Source organism: Pseudophryne corroboree, unplaced genomic scaffold, assembly GCF_028390025.1.
Source record: "Pseudophryne corroboree isolate aPseCor3 unplaced genomic scaffold, aPseCor3.hap2 scaffold_413, whole genome shotgun sequence".
NCBI classification, from domain to species: domain Eukaryota; kingdom Metazoa; phylum Chordata; class Amphibia; order Anura; family Myobatrachidae; genus Pseudophryne; species Pseudophryne corroboree.
In genome coordinates this window covers 305724-313868 of record NW_026970047.1, presented here as the reverse complement: position 1 = coordinate 313868, position 8145 = coordinate 305724, and positions in this window count along the sequence as shown.

Here is an 8145-nt window from a genome sequence, read left to right as displayed (position 1 = left end):
CTTTTTTGGTGGGGGTCCAAACCAACCAGTCATTTCAGTCAGCCGTGTGGCAGACCCTGTTGCTGAAATGATGGGTTCGTCAATGTTTTTCTTTTCAATCTAAGCCCCTGCAGTTTTCTGTAAGAATCTGCTTCGCTATGATGATCAACAAGTCACAAGGGCAAACACTCAGGGCTGGAGGCGTAGATCTTAGGACCAGCTGCTACAAGCATGGCAAAGGTGTCACTATCATTTGTGACACCCAGAGAGGAAGCGAGGGAGATTGTAATGCAGTGCGCGCAGATAAGCAGCGCAATGGTAAAATGGAGGCATGGTCTCATAGGTAGGGGTGTGGCCTGTTGGCCTGAATCTCCATTTTGTTGCTCCGGGTATCCCGGGGGTTGAGTGCTGCACCCGGGGACTAGTGTGTGAGTGGTGCTGGCTCCTGCACAGTGACAGAAACTGGGTGTTGCACGTAATGTCACAGTGAAACACCCATATTCTGTCACTGAAGAGGAGCCGGCACTTTGGTGTCACCCCCCTTGGCGGGTGACACTCGGGTGTGGGCCGCAACCCCGTTGTGATGCCACTGACCCATGGGAAGCTTTACGTGGCTTACCCATGTGTTAGTAGCCCCAAGCATCTTTTGTGTTAGTCCCTGAAGAAAAACTTCAAATATTGTTTACAATTTTGTAATCAATGGCCTAATTCAGTAAGGATTGCAAATTCTGCTAAGTAACAGAATTTGCAATCCTTTGGTTCGCATGCTGGGGCCACCCAGCATGCCGCCTCCCTTCTTGACCACGCTGAAATTGCAGTCGCAGTGCAGTTCAGCGTGATCATAAAAAATGGGTTAGCCTCCTGTTGGTGCAGACTGTATGTGTGCGCAGGAAGCCGCCACCATTTTTGTGATCGCAGCTGCTGCATGTGACATCAAACCATATGCAACAACTAGTACAAGCATTCCTGGGGAAAGGTCTGCAGCAGACGGATTTGCATACGGTGATGTCATCCAAGCAATGGGCATAGTTGGCTGCAACCCTCGTCTGCATATGAAAAGAGAAAATGGTCACGCAGGGCATGGCGGCCTTTGTGGGGTTGCGCTTGGATGACCCCAATCGCAATAAGCAGTCCAACTGCAAAAATTGCTAAGAGCATACGCATGCGCCTGCATTTTCTGTGGCACCCCGCAGTTAATGCGATCGCCTCTGACTGTCAATCGGTGCTGGGGGGGGGGGGGTCAGCAACACTCCATTTCCAAGTCGGAGATGGAGCGGTGCGTGGGCAGGGCTTCAAAATGGGGTCGGCAACGGAGAAACAGGAGGCGTGGTCAGAGCGGTTGCATGACATCACATGCAGCAGCTGCGATCACAAAAATGGTGGCGGCTTCCTGCGCACACATACAGTCTGCACCAACAGGAGGCTAACCCATTTTTTATGATCACGCTGAACTGCACTGCGACTGCAATTTCAGCGTGGTCAAGAAGGGAGGCGGCATGCTGGGTGGCCCCAGCATGCGAACCAAAGGATTGCAAATTCTGTTACTTAGCAGAATTTGCAATCCTTACTGAATTAGGCCATTGATTACAAAATTGTAAACAATATTTGAAGTTTTTCTTCAGGGACTAACACAAAAGATGCTTGGGGCTACTAACACATGGGTAAGCAACGTAAAGCTTCCCATGGGTCAGTGGCATCACAACGGGGTTGCGGCCCACACCCGAGTGTCACCCGCCAAGGGGGGTGACACCAAAGTGCCGGCTCCTCTTCAGTGACAGAATATGGGTGTTTCACTGTGACATTACGTGCAACACCCAGTTTCTGTCACTGTGCAGGAGCCAGCACCACTCACACACTAGTCCCCGGGTGCAGCACTCAACCCCCGGGATACCCGGAGCAACAAAATGGAGATTCAGGCCAACAGGCCACACCCCTACCTATGAGACCATGCCTCCATTTTACCATTGCGCTGCTTATCTGCGCGCACTGCATTACAATCTCCCTCGCTTCCTCTCTGGGTGTCACAAATGATAGTGACACCTTTGCCATGCTTGTAGCAGCTGGTCCTAAGATCTACGCCTCCAGCCCTGAGTGTTTGCCCTTGTGACTTGTTGATCATCATAGCGAAGCAGATTCTTACAGAAAACTGCAGGGGCTTAGATTGAAAAGAAAAACATTGACGAACCCATCATTTCAGCAACAGGGTCTGCCACACGGCTGACTGAAATGACTGGTTGGTTTGGACCCCCACCAAAAAAGAAGCAATCAATCTCTCCTTGCACAAACTGGCTCTACAGAGGCAAGATGTCCACCTCATCATCCTCCGATTCCTCACCCCTTTCACTGTGTACATCGCCCTCCTCATAGATTATTAATTCGTCCCCACTGGAATCCACCATCTCAGATCCCTGTGTACTTTCTGGAGGCAATTGCTGGTGAATGTCTCCACGGAGGAATTGATTATAATTCATTTTGATGATCATCATCTTCTCCACATTTTCTGGAAGTAACCTCGTACGCCGATTGCTGACAAGGTGAGCGGCTGCACTAAACACTCTTTTGGAGTACACACTGGAGGGAGGGCAACTTAGGTAGAATAAAGCCAGTTTGTGCAAGGGCCTCCAAATTGCCTCTTTTTCCTGCCAGTATACATACGGACTGTCTGACGTGCCTACCTGGATGCGGTCACTCATATAATCCTCCACCATTCTTTCAAAGGTGACAGAATCATATGCAGTGACAGTAGACGACATGTCAGTAATCGTTGCCAGGTCCTTCAGTCCGGACCAGATGTCAGCACTCACTCCAGACTGCCCTGCATCACCGCCAGCGGGTGGGCTCGGAATTCTTAGCCTTTTCCTCGCACCCCCAGTTGCGGGAGAATGTGAAGGAGGAGCTGTTGACGGGTCACGTTCCGCTTGACTTGACAATTTTCTCACCAGCAGGTCTTTGAACCTCTGCAGACTTGTGTCTGCAGGAAAGAGAGATACAATGTAGGTTTTAAATCTAGGATCGAGCACGGTGGCCAAAATTTATTGCTCTGATTTCAACAGATTGAATCCTGGTTAAGCGAATTAAGGGCTCCATCCACAAGTCCCACATGCTTAGCGGAATCGCTCTGTTTTAGCTCCTCCTTCAATGTCTCCAGCTTCTTCTGCAAAAGCCTGATGAGGGGAATGACCTGACTCAGGTTGGCAGTGTCTGAACTGACTTCACGTGTGGCAAGTTCAAAGGATTGCAGAACCTTGCACAACGTTGAAATCATTCTCCACTGCGCTTGAGTCAGGTGCATTCCCCCTCCTTTGCCTATATCGTGGGTAGATGTATAGGCTTGAATGGCCTTTTGCTGCTCCTCCATCCTCTGAAGCATATAGAGGGTTGAATTCCACCTCGTTACCACCTCTTGCTTCAGAGGATGGCAGGGCAGGTTCAGGAATGTTTGGTGGTGCTCCAGTCTTCGGCACGCGGTGGCTGAATGCAGAAAGTGGCCCGCAATTCTTCGGGCCACCGACAGCATCTCTTGCACGCCCCTGTCGTTTTTTAAATAATTCTGCACCACCAAATTCAATGTATGTGCAAAACATGGGACGTGCTGGAATTTGCCCAGATGTAATGCACGCACAATATTGGTGGCGTTGTCCGATGTCACAAATCCCCAGGAGAGTCAAATTGGGGTAAGCCATTCTGCGATGATGTTCCTCAGTTTCCGTAAGAGGTTGTCAGCTGTGTGCCTCTTATGGAAAGCGGTGATACAAAGCGTAGCCTGCCTAGGAATGAGTTGGCATTTGCGAGATGCTGCTACTGGTGCCGCCGCTGCTGTTCTTGCTGCGGGAGGCAATACATCTACCCAGTGGGCTGTCACAGTCATATAGTCCTGAGTCTGCCCTGCTCCACTTAACCACGGACATGTGGACTAGTGGACATTGGGTACAACTGCATTTTTTAGGACACTGGTGACTCTTTTTCTGAGGTCTGTGTACATTTTCGGTATCGCCTGCCTAGAGAAATGGAACCTAGATGGCATTTGGTACCGGGGACACAGTACCTCAATCAAGTCTCTAGTTGCCTCTGAATTAACGATGGATACCGGAACCACGTTTCTCACCACCCAGGCTGACAAGACCTGAGTTATCCGCTTTGCAGCAGGATGACTGCTGTGATATTTCATCTTCCTCGCAAAGGACTGTTGGACAGTCAATTGCCTACTGGAAGTAGTACAAGTGGTCTTCCGACTTCCCCTCTGGGATGATGATCGACTCCCAGCAGCAACAACAGCAGCGCCAGCAGCAGTAGGCGTTACACTCAAGGATGCATCGGAGGAATCCCAGGCAGGAGAGGACTCGTCAGACTTGCCAGTGACATGGCCTGCAGGACTATTGGCTCTCCTGTCTAAGAAGGAAATTGACACTGAGGGAGTTGGTGGTGTGGTTTGCAGGAGCTTGGTTACAAGAGGAAGGGATTTAGTGGTCAGTGGACTGCTTCCGCTGTCATCCAAAGTTTTTGAACTTGTCACTGACTTATGATTAATGCGCTGCAGGTGACGTATAAGGGAGGATGTTCTGAGGTGGTTAACATCCTTACCCCTACTTATTACAGCTTGACAAAGGCAACACACGGCTTGACACCTGTTGTCCGCATTTGTGTACAGGATGCATACCTTCATGTCCAAATTTATCCATCTCATCAGTCGTACCTCAGATTTGCGGTACAGGACTGTCATTGCCAATTTCAGACGTTGCTGTTTGGTCTCTCCACTGCCCAGAGAATTTTCACCAAGGTAATGGTGGAAATGATGGTTCTCCTGCGCAAGCAATGTGTCACAATTATCCCGTACTTGAGCGATCTCATAAAAGCGAGATCAAGAGAGCAGTTGCTGAACAGCGTATCACTTTCACTGAAAGTGTTACAGCAACACGGCTGGATTTTCAATATCCCAAAGTCGCAGTTGGTTCCTACGACTCGTCTGTCTTTCTTGGGCATGATTCTGGACACAGACCAGAAGAGGGTTTATCTCCCGATAGAAAAGGCCCAGGAACTCATGACTCTTGTCAGGAACCTATTGAAACCAAAACTTGTGTCAGTGCATCACTGCACTCGAGTCCTGGGAAAGATGGTGGCATCATACAAAGCCATTCCATTCGGCAGGTTCCATGCGAGGACTTTCCAATGGGACCTACTGGACAAGTGGTCTGGGTCACATTTACAGATGCATTGGTTGATCACCCTGTCCCCCAGGGTCAGGGTATCACTCCTGTGGTGGCTGCAGAGTGCTCACCTTCTCGAGTGACGCAGATTCGGCATTCAGGACTGGATCCTGGTGACCACAGATGCAAGCCTCCAAGGTTGGGGAGCAGTCACACAGGGAAGAAATTTCCAAGGTCTTTGGTCAAGTCAAGAGACTTGTCTTCACATCAACATCCTGAAACTAGGGGCCATATACAATGCCCTACGTCAAGCGGAGACCTTACTTTGCGACCAACCGGTTCTGATCCAGTCAGACAACGTCACCGCAGTGGCTCATGTAAACCGCCAAGGCGGCACAAGGAGCAGAGTGGCGATGGCACAAGCTACCTTTGCATTTTTCTCCCAAACGAAGGACACTAGAATGAAAATTTTAAAGCCTCCTGTTAGTGCTTCATCTACACGGTATAGCCCTGAATTTTCCAATGCGTAGCTCTTTGCAAAAGAGAGATATTGGCAAGGAAAAGCTGTCTTGTACCTTTGCATTTTTCTCCCAAACGAAGGACACTAGAAAGAAAATTTTAAAGCCTCCTGATAGGCCATCAGCTACACGGCATAGCCCTGAATTTTCCAATGCGTAGCTCTTTGCAAAAGAGAGATATTGGCAAGGAAAAGCTGTCTTGTACCTTTGCATTTTTCTCCCAAACGAAGGACACTAGAAAGAAAATTTTAAAGCCTCCTGTTAGGCCATCATCTACACGGCATAGCCCTGAATTTTCCAATGTGCAGCTCTTTGCAAAAGAGAGATATTGGCAAGGAAAAGCTGTCTTGTACCTTTGCATTTTTCTCCCAAACGAAGGAAACTAGAATGAAAATTTTAAAGCCTCCTGTTAGTGCTTCATCTACACGGTATAGCCCTGAATTTTCCAATGCGTAGCTCTTTGCAAAAGAGAGATATTGGCAAGGAAAAGCTGTCTTTCAACTCTTCCACAACTGAAAAACAGATAGTGTTCCCAAGCCTTCCATCCTGTAATATCTTCAGTCTCTCGTCAATGAAGAAAACAATCCCTCCAGCAGACTCTTCAACCACGATACAAGATCACAGCCAAAAGGGCGAGAAGCAACTACACTTGCGTTTAACCAAAATGGCTAAAACTTAGTGGAGGAAAGTGCAGTGCACCAAAACATAAGCTGACACAATCATGGAGAATGCGCCAGCATATATGCTCTTCTATCTATATTTTGCAAACCTGCTCTTGTCCCCTCCAGCTGCTCCATGTAGATTTGACGCCTGGCAAGGTGCATAACCCACTGACAAGCAGGCACACTCCTGCATGAGTTTTCACTCTCACTAGCAGGATGATACACATTCATTTGCATGTGCTCCACCTCTGACACACCGCCCACCCAACCACCCAGTCACCAGAGCCACCCACAAGCCAACTGGCTCCGTGATTTAATTTGCACAGTGCAGTCATCCAGGCAGCATGTCCTTCTCAATGGAATAATCTCTGGTTCCATGGAATCTTCCGCATTGGAATGCTGCGGAACAAAAAGGATTTAAACATTCAGCTTGCTAGCATTCAATGTACCTGCGGCTTGGCTCTAGCACATGGGTCTTCATCCTGTGGCCCTCCAGCTGCTGTGAAACTACACATCCCAGCATGCCCTGCCACAGTTTTGCTATTAAGGTGCTGGTATATGTAGTTCCACAGCAGCTGGAGGGTCGCAGGTTGAAGACCCATATTCTAGCATGCCTGTTCTATGATGCATGTTCCGTGATGTCACAATCAGCTTGGAATGGGGTGTCTAGCATGCATTTGCTGACAGCCACTTGAGGGAGACACACATCAGGAGATGCAGCATATCGGAGGTCTTCGATGCCTTTCCAGCAAATGCACACCACCAGCTGCTGGTCTGGACACAAAACAATACCCACAATTGAAGGCTCAAAATGCCCAACTACAGGATTAATGTAAGTAGTGAATTTAGGAATTAATTTAGAAGTAGGAAATTAAGTTAGTTCACAAGTACATTCAAATTCCGATCTAAAGTCTAGGTAGGCCTCACGTCCTGGCAGCCCCCAGCATTTAAAAATGCCTTGATTAGAGGTAGGGAATTAAATGTAGATAAGAAGTAGACACAAAATAACACTCCACAGAGCAATTATCAGGTGTCTTTATCAATTGTTGCATTTAAAAAATCAAGCAATTAGGGAACACAATGTTGCGACAATGTAACCCTATTTGCAAAATAGTACTAAATAAGTTTGTCGATGTAAGACATTTGCAAAGGCGCAAACAAAACACGCTGGAAAATGCAACTGAATCTGTTTTTGGAGGTTAGAATAGATGCAGGATCAAGTAGCTCAATGGGTAGGGTGTTTGATTAGAATTCAACAGGTTATAGATTTGAATCCTGGGTATGATAGTTTGAGGTGTTATTTAATAAAGTATGTTTATATATTAGTCACACATGGCTTACTTTTACAAATGGCATGTCACCAGTTAGTGCTGACTGCTGATATGCCATTTGCACAAACACCCCATGTGTGACTGTATATGCATTTAAGGAGGGCACCCCGGCAATACCACAAACCATTGAGTGTCAAGTATACTAGATATATCTTCATATCTCATGTGCTTTCTCTGAGACCAATCTTGTTATGCCCCTTCCCCACAAGGCATGCGCCTTTTGTCCATATTGCAAAAATGGGGAGGGGAGGGGGGGGGGCATATAATTCTCTGTTACAGGGCACCAAAAAGTCTAGTTATGGCTCTGGTATGCATTATGTAATCTGGCAGACCATATCTCCAACACTGGCTGGTTGGAATAGAAATCCGGTTATCTATGTGAGCAAATGACCATCAACGATTTACTCTCAAACACTAGAAAATGGACAAACATGGTCCCCTAAACAAATTGGTTAAATTTTGGGTTTAACCAATTTGTGTAATGACCATTTTTGACCACTTTTCTAGTGTT